The sequence below is a fragment of the Sciurus carolinensis genome, unplaced genomic scaffold (genome assembly GCF_902686445.1).
Source record: "Sciurus carolinensis unplaced genomic scaffold, mSciCar1.2, whole genome shotgun sequence".
Classification (NCBI taxonomy): domain Eukaryota; kingdom Metazoa; phylum Chordata; class Mammalia; order Rodentia; family Sciuridae; genus Sciurus; species Sciurus carolinensis.
The window spans coordinates 1,660,198-1,676,228 of record NW_025920123.1 but is presented as its reverse complement, the minus strand read 5'-3'; the positions used below and the strand labels follow the sequence as shown (position 1 = coordinate 1,676,228).

The 16,031-nt window shown below is 40.7% G+C and overlaps 1 pseudogene; it reads right to left on the bottom strand.

Moving 5' to 3' along the window:
* Positions 1-8,747: 8,747 nt before the first annotated feature.
* Positions 8,748-9,743, bottom strand: LOC124973845 (centriole, cilia and spindle-associated protein-like; annotated as a pseudogene).
* Between the last annotated feature and the right edge of the window lie 6,288 nt (positions 9,744-16,031).

Genomic DNA, 16,031 nt, shown 5'->3' with positions numbered 1-16,031 from the left:
ACATCATGCTAAGTGAAATAAGTCAGTTCCAAAAAACAAAGGTCAAATATTCTCTAATATGTGAATGCTAGCCATAACAAGGGAGGGTTGAGAGGGGAAGTATAGAAGTTCATTGGGGAATGAAGGGAAGGAATGGGGATGGGAATAGGAAAGACAGTAGAATTAATCAGACATAAATTTATTCTACTCATAAATGAATACACAAGCAGTATAACTCCACATCATGTTCAACCACAAAAATGGGAATCAAAATTGTAATAGTTTGTACCCCATGTATGCATAATATGTCAAAATACACCCTACCATCACATATAGCTAAAAAAATGTAACATAGGGAAACTGTAGCACAACATGGAAAATTTGCTCATAATATAAGTTAAAGAAGTAGGTACACATATTTTAAAGTATGTCAGTTGAGGCAAAGGGTAGAGGATAGGGAAAATTCTGAAAAAAATGGCACAAACTGTGTATGATTAGCAGAGCTAGGAGTGATTTCAGCCCCCATATTTGTATTTATATTTCTGAGCACATTGATTCTGCAATTGAATAATGTTGGTGCTAAGTATTGGTACTTTGATTTTTGTTAATGAGAAGAGAATAGAGACCTTAAATGAGCCATTCATTTTGAGAAAAGGCTAAATGAGTTCCTGGCATCTCCCTGGGGAAGAAAGATTTGCAGTGGGTCAAACCTAAAATTGTCATTTTATTTTGCATTGTGATGATTTGGTTTCAGCAAAATATTATCTATCACATTGAATTATTGTTAATTTGCATTTTATTTGCTTTAGATTTATTTAAGCAATTTGTTTTAATTTTATAAGGGTATATGAATTACTGTATAAAAGACAACTAATTTTACTATTATGAGGGTCAATGATAGACTCACATATATGTGGAATGCTGCTGGTTTCCTTTGACCTATACTATAAGTATAAATGCAACATAGGCTTTGAAGATCTGAAAAAAACACAAAATTTATATTGATCGCACATTGAAATGTATTATTTTTGATGTGTTGGGTTAATTATATAGTATTTAAATTAATTTCACTTTTTTATTTTTAAATTGTTGCTATTAAACAAATTAAAATTCTATGTGTGACATTTCTGGTGTTTCCAGTGGACATAACTGGTCTGTAGTGTGTACTGCCTGGCAGCTGGACCTTCCTGCCACTGATAACTCCATAGGCACCTGCTGCTCCTGTTTATTTGATACTCAGAGGCCAAGGATGAAAAGAATCCTGAGGCTGAAATGTGAATCTAAGAGCAGTTTACAATGTCTTTCTGGCTATAATCTCTCAGAAGATACTTCTATGCACAAATCAAGCAAGGACCTGACAATAAGATATTTGTGAGTAAAAAACACCATTCATATTAGCTTAGAGGTTTGCCATGTGCATGGAATAACAGTACAGAATTTCTCAGCTCCTTCTTATGAAACTCTCTTGGGCTGCTTTCCACCCTTTTAATCTCAGATTATTGGTCAGCAAACAAGTAAATCTGACTGGTCCTCTAAGACCACATCTAAACTCAATTCAGGTATTCACTTGTCTTCTGTACCAGCAAGTCTGGCCTTGTATTTAAACACTGTATGTGTTAGGTTGGTCGTCAATCTACCCATCCAGGGAAGGAAAGTCTGATACCCTGAAGCCTCTAGCACAGGACTGATTTTCTGCCTACACTGGGTGCCTTAAATTAAATCAAGCATGTTTATTTATTATTCCTTTTCAAGCATGTTTTTAAAAGTGAAGTTTCATGTACATATGTATACACAAACACACATGCACAATTAAAAAGAAGGAATATATGTGTATATGTAATATTAATTGATATGTGAATATATATCAAGGTAATGGACTTGAGAAACAAAGACTTTATAACACTTCTGATCACTCAGATTAATTCTTCTACAGGCATCAGTATTCTATTTCCCACAAGAGATGAAAGGTGCTAGTGAAACACATTATCTTACATAGGTCTTCAGGCCAAGAGTACTAAAAAATAGAACACAAAATGAAACAAAACACAAGAGCACTTTGAAAAGAAATAAAAATCACAGCACAATATAGTATTTCCCTCAGATGTGTTTCATTATTTATCCATTTTACAAATTATACCTCCTCAGACATTATATGTCATTAAAATTAATGCTAGATTTTTTAAAGAAAAGTTTCTCGTAGATAAAAAATCTGAAAATGCCCTTGTAAATAAAAATGTAATGTTTTCTGCATATTGTAGGAGGAAGTACATGTGCTCAGGCTTCATAACAAAACACCACAGACTGAATGCCTTAAACAGTGGATATGTGTTTCCTTGCAGTTCTGGAAGCTGAAAATTCCAGGATGGAGGTGCTGGTCATTTGGTTCTATCTGGGGACTGACTTCCTGACTTGCAGGAGGCAGCTTTCCTGAATGTCTTCACAAGGCAGAAACTGAGAGTAATGTCCATTCTTTCATTTATTATAAGTGCACCAGCACTATCAAATAGAAATCACCCTTATGACTTCATTTAGATATTATCCCTATTTTACAGGCCTTTCCCTCAAACATGGCCACAATTGAGGGTTAGAGTTTTTACACAGGACTATTGGGATGTGTGAGTAATCAGTAAGTAATACCTTGACTTCCCAAAACCATACTAACAAAAATTTCAATCATGAGGAACAGGTGAGTGGGCAGATGATTACTCATGTTGTTGAAGGTGACTTGGGGTGCCCCTCTGAGTAGATGTCATGTGAAGAAATGCAGACACTCAGTTATGACCTGGCAGCCACAGGGAGTTTAGTTTTAGTCTTAGTTCTGCCACTAACCTTCTTTGGGACCCTAAGCATGTCTTCATGATCTTTGCATCTTAATTTCCATATCAGAAATATGTAGGCAATTTTGTTTCTTAAGTAGCAGCTAAGGGGAAGCAGAAGCAGCAGGGGATAACAGGCAAGAAGATCTCCTTCATGGCCTCTGTTAGTGTGTGAATGTAGCTCTCAGGTGTGAGTATGGCTTAGTGGAGAAATGTCTAGACCACGCCAGCATTTGCAGTATTTGCATGCTAATATTGATGGGTGGAGCATGATATTAGTTGATTCTTTTGCCCTTGCACATGGTCAAATGGCAATTGTCACATGATTTTCAGCACTGCAGTGTCTTTTGTTTTTAATTCCCAAAACTTGGAAAAGCAATGTAAGATTTGACCTAGTAAGGGGCTCATCATCTATTTTCTTTAATTGGTCAACAGTGGAGAAAACAGATTAGAAAAACCAGAGAAGATTAAGAAATAGTGGCTTCACTGTAAAGGAAATAATTTATGAACATCAGTATTTCTATTTCCTTTTTTGTTTATAGTTTATCATTTTTTAATAACATTTTCCTTTTTTTGGTTCTTTTTACTTATACAAAACATTAGGATTCATTTTGACATGATTATAACGTATGGACTACAATTTACTCCAATTCAGTGCCAGATACTACCTCTTCCCCTCCCCTTTCCCTCCCCCTGTTCCTTTCCCTCTCTTCTACTGATTTTTCTGCTGTTTACTTATATTTTTTTTTCTAATTAGTGTCTGGTGGATATACATGATGGTGAGATTCACTGTGGTATATTTGTACATGCACATAGGATCAGTAGGTCAGATTTACTCTGCTGCTGTTCCTTTATCCCATCTCTGTCCCTCTCCCTCAAATCCCTTTGTCTATACCATTCATCTTTTTTCTATTTTGATGAGCTCCCCCCCACACTTTTCCTTATTTTGACTAGTTTCTGCATATCAGAGAAAACATCAACCTTTGACTTTCTTGGTCTCGTTTATTTCACTTAGCATAATGGTCTCCAGTTCTATCCATTTACCAGCAAATGTCATCATTTCATTTTTCTTTATACCGAATAATACTCCATTGTGTTTAAATACCACATTTTTGATCCATTCATCTGTTGAGGGGCACCTTCAACAAAGTTTAGCTATTGTGAATTGTGCTGATATAAACATTGTATATAGCATCCCTATGTACAATGTGACTGCATCCCTATAGAATACTGCAGACAGCAACATTTTTAATATTTTCTTTTTATTGGCTCAGAAGAAACTAAAGATGAGAAGGAATTTTAAGATTTGTTGAAAATATAACCTGACTTGGTTGCAGAGAAGATATATGTGTTTATATTCAGTAAATTTTAAAGACAAAAGTGACAACATTCTTAAAAATCCCCTAAGTTTACTCGGGAAAAATCTGCACACATATTGTTGTTCACACAATTAAAGATGAATGATACAATTTCTAGTTTTGTCTTTCTTTCTTTTTCTTTCTATTTCTTTCTTTCTTTCTTTCTTTCTTTCTTTCTTTCTTTCTATTTCTTTTCTTTTCTTTCTTTCTTTCTTTCTTTCTTTCTTTCTTTTTCAAGATTGAACCCTGGGTCTTATGTATGCTAGTAATTGTTCTATCAAGAGTTATATCCCCAACCTTTTTTAAAAATTTATTTTGAGACATTTTCATGCTTGGTTACCCAAACTGGCTTTGAACTTGTTTTCCTCCTGCCTCAACCTTCTGAGTATTAAGGATTATGTTTAATTTCCTTATGGGATACTTCAAGATCTTTAGAGTTCATTGGGATGTGCCACAAAAAGTAGGCTAAATCCAGTAAGTATGGCAAGAGTGACTGGTCTCACTCAAGGAGAAAATAATTGGCTCATCCATGACATATTATGGTTCCAAACTTATTCCCAGAAATCATTTTCCCTACTATGAAATACCTTAATGACTAAGAGAGTAAAAGTAGTACCGTTCTGCCTAAAATAATTAGTAATCCATTTTCTTGAGAACTTTAGGTCATTTCCAACTAATCAGAAGCAAGATTCTGTCTGTCAGTTTAACCTTCATGAGCAAATGGATCATATGTACCTTCTTAAAAATTCTTCAGAACATAGCACAAAGACTGGTATATAGGTAGTGAATAAACAGCAGGTGCTTGGAGTCCAGCCCAGCTTCATTTTTAAGAAGTTATCCTGGGGACTCTCATCTCTGGGAATCAGTATCAGATGTTAAATACAAGAGCTGCATTGTGGTTAATTGATAACTAGCACCTACTCCTTCTTCCTTCTCCTGTGCCATCTACATTACAGAGTCCAAAACATAAGGCCAATCTATTCCAGATTTCCTTGAAGTTAAAATTCCAAGGAAAATTAAATTCCTCCAGTGAGACTCACTTGAGCAAGATTTGGAAAGGCAGACATGAGGAAAGGTCATCTTCTTGTGGTTTTGGTTGCTATTTCTGGTAAACAAGGCTGAAAAGTTAAAGTTCATCTGAAGCAGTACATAGCATTAAATCTCTAGCATCATGGATGTCAAGAGACAGATGCACCAGTGGTGTTGGTGTGGTTCATTATAGCAGTGTTTGGTCATCAGCCTGGTGATCAATGAGAGCCAGTTGGACTGGCTCCCTTTCTCTGGCTTTATGATTTCATAATCAAATCTGTGGTGCAATGTTCTTTAATGCAATAGAATTTAAGCCTTCTTTTATTCTTTTGCTTGATGCTTTATTCATCTAAGTTCAACCCTAACTCCTGGGGAAACCTCACAGACTGGTTTTGCTAGCCCCATGCTGGGAGTCAATCACTTGGTGAACTGTACTCAAGAATAGTGCTTCTAGGATATAAATATATAAATACATTTATAAATAAATAGGATTGTTTTAGAAAGAAATATAAAAAATAAGTATAATCATAAAAATAGATGCTAGGAGAAGCAATATGTAAACAGGGGGTGATATGTGAACTGAAAAAATACAAAGAACAAGAAATAATCAGACATTCAAATTTCAAGCAAAAGGAATGCCAATGAAAGGCATAGCCAATACATGTTTTCTAGAACATGAACAGACTTGGTATATTTGTGAAAACAAGAAGAGACAGCAGAACTGGAATGTGGTTAGTAAGGAAGAGAATTTTACAAGATGTGTTTGGAAACAGGTTAGACTGGACTACATCCAGTCATAAAGGCCATGGTTATTTCAGTTCTGATGAAGGAAGTAATGTAATAGGATTTATTTTCAAAGAAGTTCAGTCTGTCTGTGAGATAAAAATGCATTGTAAATATTTTCCAGTGGAGGAAGAGATGATACAAGTCTAGGAAATCAACGATGGTGATCTAGACAGAGTGATGGCTGTGGATGCTGGACAAGGATCAAGAATGATTTAGAAGCTTGATGTGGTGGCACATGTCTATAATTCCAGAGGCTTGGGAAGCTGAGACAGGAGGATTGCAAGTTCAAAGACAACCTCAGCAACTTAGCAAGAACCTGTTTCCAAATAAAAGTTAAAAAAGAAAAAAGAAGAAAAAAAAGGGTGGGGATGTGTTTAAGAACCCCTGCATTCAACCACTGGTCAAAAAAAAATACAGAGTTTTTAGCTCAATCAAATGAGTTAATAGAGTATGGTTGATTGAGAGAAAAGGCTTAAAGGATTATAAAACAAGAGGTTTGCGTAGGTGAAGAAAATAATACATTTTGGAGGGGGTTAAAATAGACAAGAGAACAGGTGGTAAAATAAACTAAGTGTCAGTACAATGACTCAGTGCAGAACTCAGGAGCAGTATGAATTCAAATCCTAAGTAAAATATGCTAATAGATTTCTTGCCTTGAGCCATTTATTCATCCCTTCTAACCTCAAGCCTCTCTTCTGGAAATTCTGACAAAAAGTATCTATTGTATGTGATGCTTTAAGGATTAGTTGAGATTATGGATGTAAATAAGAGCAAATTTTTGGAAAATAATCAGTAATAAAATACAATCATTTCCTCTCTGTTATCATACCCCTTAAGACAATTGGTGGACTGTAGTCCTTTTTTTTTTAAATTGCAAATTGTTTTAATTAAGAACTTAAAGCCAGAAATTTAAAAAGACTTTATGTAGCATTTATTTTAAATAACACTGGATTCTCAACCAGTTTTATTTTTCCAACCTGAAGGCAGCTTTAAACTATCTCCCTGTCTTACAACATATCCCAGGAATTAGGAACACAATCACATCATCAGTTCCCAGTAATAAGAAGAAAGTAGGAATTTCACATTGTCACAACTTTTAAAAATTCATAGGCTCAAAAAGTAACTGTGTCCTTGGGAAAGGGAAAGGAGGATCTGGACCACCGTCGGACAGGAGGGACCTCGGTACTACACTCAGCTACGCATGGTTCGTGCACATCAGAAATCCCTTAACGACCTTGTTCACTTGTATTCTCCTTAAAGGAAGGGGGAACTGGCCCCTCTGCTTTCCAGGCTCACTTCCGCTTGGAGTTCAGGGGAAAGCGCACAAAGGCGTATGTTTTCTAGGCGTCCCGCGGACCCGGGCTGGAGGAGGCGGGTACCAGGCCTGCCCCCCGGCCACCTTCCTGCCATGGTCAGAGGCAACCTGAGGCTCAGTCGGTGGGAGAAACTGCCAGAGCCACACCACCGCCCTGGCGTGATCCTGTGACCCACAGGTCCCCACAGCATTTGAAAATGTGTGACAGGTTGAACCAAAGTTCACCAGACTTCCTAGCCAGGGTGTGGGACAACGTGTAGAACTTCCTCTTGGTGAGCACTGCTCAACGACAAGGCGCGCTCTCCATACAGAATCCACCTCGAGACCATGTAAGTGCTCTGATTCCCAGGATGCACTCTCACAGCCTGACAAGGTGACAAGATGGTGACTGATGTGGAGTGGAACTGGTCTGCACGCCCAGAGCATTGGACTTCGGAGACCCTGAGTGAGAACCAAGGCCTGCCCAGCCTCGGGTGCGACACCAGCTTCCACTCACCCACGAGGTATTAAGCTGGAGGCCAAGCACCAGCTCGGCCCCTAGAGCACCTGCCCTGGTCCTTCCTGGACAGGCCTCGCCGGTGGAGAGGCCACCACCTGGGAAATGAGCGTGAAGACCATTTTCCACCCTAGAGGCAAACGCAAACAGGACCAGCACTGCTGGGGCACGGCTGTGCCTGCTCCCTTCCCCATACTCCTGAAAGGTGCTGGCCAGAACCCAACAGACAGTTCAACTTGGAGCATGAACATCACACCGTCAAGACCGAGAGCTGCGGAAGAAGAGGGAGAAGGCGGCGGCGTCTCTAACTGTGTCTTCCACTGCGCCTTCCCACCGGCAGATCCCAGGTTACACCACGTGGCTTCAGGGTATGAGTTCTACCTGTTCTGCCGGCTATCGCAGGAGAGGCTAGAGTCCACAGCCCGTCACTGCGGCTGGCTGAAGCTCACGTGTTCTAAAGGGAAATGCTGTAGTTAAAAGGAGGTGCCATTGACCCGCAGCGACTGCACTGCCACCCAAACACAGTGCCTGGCGCTGCGTCTACGGGAATGTGTGTGACTGTTAAAGTACGAGGGGTGCCCAGAGCCCATCCAGAGCAGCGGGGCCTCACCAGCCCAATCCTCGAACCCCAGGACCCACGTGAGGTGGCGCGGGCTGGAACATAAACACCTCTTCACCTGCCAGTAGCCGCCACGGCCCTGCTTCACCCTACGTGGACCCGCGCTCCTGGGGAGAACTGGACTCCAGGTGGTGCTGAGTCATGAACTCAAGGTCATGGTGAGTGCTGTTTGCTTGATGCTCTCTCACAAAGGAAACCACATGTGTCAGTTAACACAAATCTCGTGCAGGACGTGTGAGTCAGAGGCCCCTAGGGTGGGTGACACAGCCCACCTGCGCCAGCCAGAGGGGAAAGGGAGCCTCATAGCCGTTTAAAGGCATCTAGTGTCAGTACCTCAAAGGTGAGACGCTCAGACACAACTCTCACAAGAATACCAGAGGCTGGGGTTCGTCTTCACGAATGACTGGTGTCTATGACTTTGACCTTCTGCCCTACGGCTGAGGTAGGTGACAAACTCCATCCACACAACAGCCTCTGGCCGTTCCCTGCCTGATGGCGGTCTCAGCCAGGTCCAGCTCGGCTGGTCTGGCCCCGGTGCAGGACGGCGGGTCATGGCCAGTGCTGAGTAGCAGTGCATGTACTCGGTCACCCAGGGGCTCTCCGCTGGGTGCGCCCGCGACGCTCTGCTCTTCTCTACCTCCGCCCAGTGCGCCCGCTGCCTCTGAGCCGCCAGCTTCCTCTTCTCCACCTGCCTCCTGCTCTTGGCGCCTAATGCGAACTCGTGAATCTCATGCACTGAGGCAGACGCACAGACGTTGTGAGTCTTCTGGCTTCTGGTGTCCATCTGTCTTTCTCCCCAGCCATAAAGGGCAAATGGGTGCTTGTTTTCTTTTATTTTACTGGATGATCATTGGTAGCTTCTGACCGCTTTCCTGTTTCCTTTAGCAAATAAGGCACTTGGTTGCTGTCGGGGCTTGACACCGCTGGGTGACCTGTCCGTCTCTTTCACTTGGGTTTGTTGTTTGGGCTTTTCTTCTATGTCTTTCACTGGCAGTGCTGGCTGTGCCGCGTCCTGCTCGTCCCCTGCCTCCGCGCCCCGCTCCCCCGCAGGCCGCTCGGGCTTCTCCCATGCTGAGGCCTCCGCGGGCTCCGAGACCTCCGAGGCCTCCTCGGGGTCCGCAAGCGCGCACCGGGTCGCGGGGCCCGACGCCGCCGACGAGGCCGAGTAGTCCAAGGAGCAGTCGGTGCCCCAGGCGTCCCAGAGCCAGGGCGCGTGCGCCTGCTCCAGCAGCCGGCGGCCCAGGCGGTAGCGCAGCAGCTCTCGGTAGCACGGCGCATACTGGTCCCAGCGCGGCTCCTGGTAGGGCTTCATGTACTCGCTCTTCACCCCGCTGCCCGGTGACATGGTGCCGCGATCCGCCGCAGGCCCGCTCCGCGCCGCTGCCTGAAGGGCCCACAGGACACACAGGCCACCCGCCAGCCCCGGCCCTCCGCGCGTTTCCTGTAGTCCTTTTATTGTTCCAGTGTTACCTAAATTACTTCATATTAGACCTTACATGACAGTGGTGTCAATCTGGCCTTGTTCAACCTGCAGAAACAAAAGTGAATTCTCTGTGAGAGCATGTGAGTTCAACCAACTTCATGAATACCTACAGATATACACTCTCTCTATCCCAAACACTAAGAAATGGTAGCTGTTATCATTATTATCGTGACAGAGAGAAAAGATGTGGTCAGACATAGCCATAGAGTTCTACCCAGACACAGACCTGTCTGCCGATATGTCTCTGCAATACCTCAGATGGAGCATGGTTAAAAGTTGACCCAGGAGTGATCCTTATACCCTCTTCCACTGACTCTGCTTCTCCATGAGTTCTGCCTGCAACCACCAAATTTCACACCTCAAAAAGTTTTGTTTCCTAGTTGATGTCCTACCATCCCGGCAGGCATTAGGAAATCCTGTTCAAATTGTAATACTTTCCTACTTGTTTTATTTTCCCTTCAACATTAGTCATGTAGTTAAAAACAAATTTTCAAGAAATAGTCATGAAAGAAATTCCTGAGGTTTGCAAGATGAAAAGCTAAAGGAAGTGAAGGAAGAATCAGCTTGTGACTCTCAAGCCACCAAAATAGACTCCACTAACTGACTAGACAGAAATTCCTTTATGGAACTATGTTAGTCCCAGGGTCAGAGGAGATACCTTGAAGGAAGAACTTCATTTTCTGCCTGTAAATATTTATAAAACCCAAATCAATGACTGAATTAATCCCTTAGAGTCTTCAGAGAACCACATTTCAACTCTTCTCTTGCTGAGAATTTGTCATTGATACTCTCTTACTTTGGAAGTAGCAGCTTCTGTCAGTTACGGCTTGAATTATGATCTGTCTTTTACTGACTCATTTATAGAAGGAAAGCACCTTGCGGCAAGAACTTTGTTGTTATTCAGCACTGTTCAAGCTAAATCATGTGCACTGATTTGAAGAATAGCACCTTAAAAAAGAGCAAAAAAATAAATAAATTAGTTTCAGGTCACCTTAGCTAATTCATCTAATTGTTTCCATTAATAATTAATTTTAATTTTGTTTAATTAAAGTTATAAAGTGGGCTGAGCTGAAGACACAATATGATTGGTTTAAATCATAGAAGCTTCAAGTTCCACAGGCACCTGGGGGGCTCAATTACCTCCTCACAACTAAGTCTCCAAATGGGTTCTTCCATTATGAATTCTTTTGGCAATTTTCTTAAGACATGCCTATTTTTTATAACTAAATCAAAAATTTTCAGGTATTTTTGATCTCAAAATGTTCAAAAAATAATATCTTGATTTGAATGAATGATGAAAAGACTTCTACTCATGTACACATTTAGACCCTTATCAATATTTCCCAGTGTATGTGTTTAATTAGGAAGAAGGTCAAGGTCACACCAAAGTCAATTTGAGCAGGATGAGAGCTCTGGGCTAATATATGCATCCAAATAATAATAAGAGCTCCCATTTTAGAGGAAAAGTGAATGTCTGTATTTATTCCTTTTTTCCATTGCAGTTTCCCCTTCTATAAGTAACCTGTTTTCAAACCAACCTGGTCCAGTTCTTCTCAGATCTATACATGGAGAAATACTTTTGCATTTATGCAGATGCTATTCCTTGAAGTCCAAATAACAGATAACTTCTATTTAACTATCTTTTTATACTCTCCAAAGTACTTGCCTTGCATTGTAAATTGTTTCAAGAATATTGCAAAAGTTATTGTCTCCATTTACTGTAGGTGCTTGAAAATCTCAGAGAAGACAAACAGAACCCAAGCAAGCAATTGACTTAGTCATTCGACTCCTGTGTGGTGTGGTTTCTGTTCTTAGGTGCAGAACTGCCTCTTGCTCTTCCCCAGAGGATCTTTGTTCCAGAGGCACTACTTTCCCAGAATACATCTGTGACCATTTCAGATTAATGTGTCCATTTACTTTCTTTCTCTGCTTCCATGTTATCTGCCATCACTGGTCACTCGGTTGCCTTACTGAAATGTCCATCCAACCTGTCTTCTTTGTCAGTCCTTTAATTCACCAATCTAAAGCAACATGTAGGGATGACACCACACACACAAAAACACACACCATCATAGATGCACCAACACAAAAGTTTAAATGTAAGCATCTTTCTCTTTAATTCTGTAGACAATAATTGGAAAAAAGAAGTCCAGAAATGTCCATTTATGAAACACTGATTTAGAAACTGCGAATAGTGGAGACACAAAATTATGTAGCATTTTGTCTTGGTGAGATGAACTGACTTTTAAATTTAACTGTTTCAATAGACCCTGTTAATATGCTTAACAGATTGATTCTCAGTTGTTATCGCGTCCCCTGCCCGCAGAGAAACACGAAACCGGATCAGGGCAAGTTCTTTATTTTCTGCAGTCTGCTTCTTCTGGCTGGCCAGCAGCGGCGGGCCGCTCTTGCAAGCGCCTTACATTACATACAACAACCAATCAGCTTATAGATCACGAGGGGAAAGCATGGACAGTAATGGAGCACAATAGTGTGGATATAGCAATCATGCAGTGTCCACGAGGACCCATGGCCAATCACATTAACTTCCTCAAAATACGCCACTTGTTGGCAGAGAGTATTAGTTTGCTGGAGGTACCTGGTTTTGTTCTCAGCACTTCCTTGGCACCTTGCCAGGCGCCATCTTGGCCACGCCGAAGGGCTGGGGGTCTGCAGTACCCCGACAGCTCCCCCTTTTTTATTTATTAAAAGAATGCTGGCTTGGGATCGTGCCTGTCTTAGGCGGAGTGGTCAACCATCGTCCTTACCCGTCATCGGATAACTGCAGAGCATGCTACAGCTCCTGTCTTAGGTCGGTACGCGGTTACCTCCTTCCTTACCCGTCGTTGACTACTGATCCAGCATGCTCAGCCAGACTTGAGGAGAGCTGCCAGCCTCTAAGGCCATCATGGCTTGATGGAAAATGATGCGATCTCTGGCATGAACTTGGTGTATACGCATGATAAAGCGTGTGAGGAAGATAATTGCAATAATCATTAGAACACACAATGCTCCCATTCCTGCCCATTGCTTTACAAAACTGAAGGAAGAAGATAACCAATTTTGCATTTCAGATATAGGGGCTACATTAACTCTAGTAGAATTAAGGCTAACAATTTGTGATCTAAGAATGGCAGTAAGATTATCAAATTTATAAGACCAATTGGCACGTAGCTGAGTAGATATGATTTTAGACAAATTTGCTGCATAACTAAGATTATGATAAGCTACAGGTGTAATGCACAGTCCCGGCAGATGATAAATACACCCCACGCTTAACAGTTCTTGTATAAGGTCCATTTGTTCTTGAAGTAAGTCCACACGCTGGTTCACCAAAAGTAGTCCTGCTTTTAGGTGTTGATCCACTGTTTGTTGAGTAGACAGAGCAGTAGCTGTCTGCTGGACCACTTCATTAAGCTTAGTTGCTGACTGTACTGATGTTGTCAAGGCTACAGCTGCTGTGGCGACTGCTGCTGCTGATGCAACTATGGTGGTAATGACTGCTACGGTGATTCCAAAGTCCCTCTTATTTCTGGAAAGCAATACTGGCAATTCATCATCTGTAACAGAAACTGGGACTGGTAGGAAGGTAGGAACACACATTAAGTCTGCCAGCAGGAACCTAGAAGCATTTTAACATTGAGAGATAGCACAAATCTGAAGTACAATTGAGAGAAGCAGTTGTTTTGTTACATAGTTGAACTGTTCCTCCTAAGAGACTAAAAAGAGGTTGTAAGTTAGTTTATTCCGTGGAAACACACAAACTGAGTCGCAGCTCCAGTAAAGCACCGGTTACCCTTATTACCCAGAGTTAAAAAAAAAAAAACCCAAACAAAGAGACAAAGAGAAAGTTTATCTTTAGGGGACCTGAAGGTCTCCTCTATTCCCCCTTTTTGTTTATCATGGATAGAATCTTATATCCATTTGTCCATCCTGTCTCGGTTATCAGTTTGCTTAATCATTTGGTACTGTTGAGTAAGGACCATAGTTTGGATTGTTTAAAGGGAATAATACAGACTTCTCCCGGCAGGGAGAAAGCTGATATTTTGAAAGTCCCGAGAAGTGAGCGCACCCTACATCCCCTATAGGCAGGTAAATTTGGTAATCAATGGGCTCCGGAGATCCTTGACATTTGCAAAGGCAGATGGCTTTATGGCTTTATTTCCTCGAATTGACCCGATTCCCTATTTCTACACTAACTACCTGTCCTTAATTCTGGCTTCATTCTCTGCTTTAGCTATAGGAACTCCCAACTGCTTTAAGGAAAAGGGGGCGTCGGTCGTTCTGGCTGCTTCGAAGCTGAAAGGGGGCAGTGAGGGGCAAGCAGTTTGGAGTTCCTTTTTTAAAAATCGGGTCAATCGAGGGGTCCGAGGCCATCTGGGGATGGGTGCTTCTATGATAGAAGAACAAAAAGACATGAGTACTGAAATGAAATTAGTACAAAGTAAATGTTGCAGCATCTGGAACATGCCACTGAGTATCATGAAAATGACAGAAGTCAATCTTTCACCAGGAGGTGGAAGAACTGAGAAATTGTTCCCATAACTAGACCTAGCAAAGGCTGGAAAGGACAAGGCCTTTATTTGGGAACTTTAACATAGTCCAGGTTATCAGGAATGTAAACACAACATTTAACTCTTAATGTCATAGATATCCCAAAAAATATAGTTAAGCTACTTAAGTCATCTGATTGTGTAAAATATCCCTTTATTGGTATAACCTGTGTTTAGTAGAGAGCTGTATATTTCTGTTACTTAGGGCTAGGTAATCATACGAGCAAACATAGATTAAGTCTACCTGTGTAGCTTAGGAAGATCTGCAGGCCTTAAACTGACTAAAAACTTCTGACTCTGGCAGTTTTTCTTGATTGTTATCAGGCACATTTGCTGAAGAATCTTTTTTTTATTTGTAGCTTCCAGTCTTTATTCTAGTGGACTAACATAAGTGTACATCTTAAGTTACATTTAATTATTATTTCTTTTAAATGCCCAAGAATGGCTATATTTTGGTTTTTACTGTTTTGCTGGGTGTCTAGGATCAAGCTGGTCAAATTGACCTGGTTCCTGTCTTGTAAAGGAGTCAGCTGAATTCCCACAGGGGTCACTTGTAGAGAACTGAAGAGCAGCTTCTTAGCTCCTCCAGTACCATTGGTTAGGCAGGGTCTCCTTGATGAGGTGACTTCTTTAGGAAGCATTAAGGGATGTCTCCCTTTTTTTATGACCCTCCTCTGCAGCAGATGCACTGAGTGATTTTTCATCCTCTAGTCTCATAATTTTAATCTCTAAGTTTGATCTTAATCATCCAGCAAGCCAGTTTCACCAGTCATAAAGTGAGAGTACTGGACTTTAACTTTAATGTTCATAACTTTACAGTTATTTACCCTTTTATCTAACTGGAGTCTGTATTAGTTCTGGAAGTTACTACTATCTGTTCTATAGGTGATGGCTTATTATCATAAGTTACCTAGGTTGCATGTTTTTGAAGCAGCTACTTTTGTAAAACATTAACAGGTAACAGTTTTACAAAATGAAATTAGCAAGAGTAAAAATATATTTTGCTTGTATAATAGCTATCTTGAATTTTGACTGAGAACCACATTATATTTCCTATTTGAGATCATAGTAATTTTACAACAAAAATCAATCTTTTGATTATAACTTTAAATAAGCTGAAGTCTGACTTATTTTGGAGTTACTCTAACATGCAGTAAGGTGGGAGGCAGAGCCTTATCTCAGGTAAGGCGTGACTCTTTATAGATCTTAAGTGTTCTAATTCTGATGTTGATCTTTGCTTCTTCCTTAAATATCATTAAGTAGTTTACATATACTGTTTCCTGAGTCTATACAAACTTTATAATTAACACAATTTAACATTGTATCTAAAACATGAATCAAAGAAAGGCTGAGAGAGCTTTTAACTTTCCTTTTGTGTGTCAAAGTGGCAAAATATTTTCATGTTTCACAAAATTAACCTTTAAACAAGTCAGGCTCTAATGTTTAGAAATACATTTACATTTGAAATTTTTTATCTCAATGTAAAATATAACCAATTTTACATATATCCTATTGATAACAGGTCCTCTAATAGAACACTAAATGATAGAAATTAATCCCCAATGAAATTTACTCTTTATAAGCTTAAAATTACCAT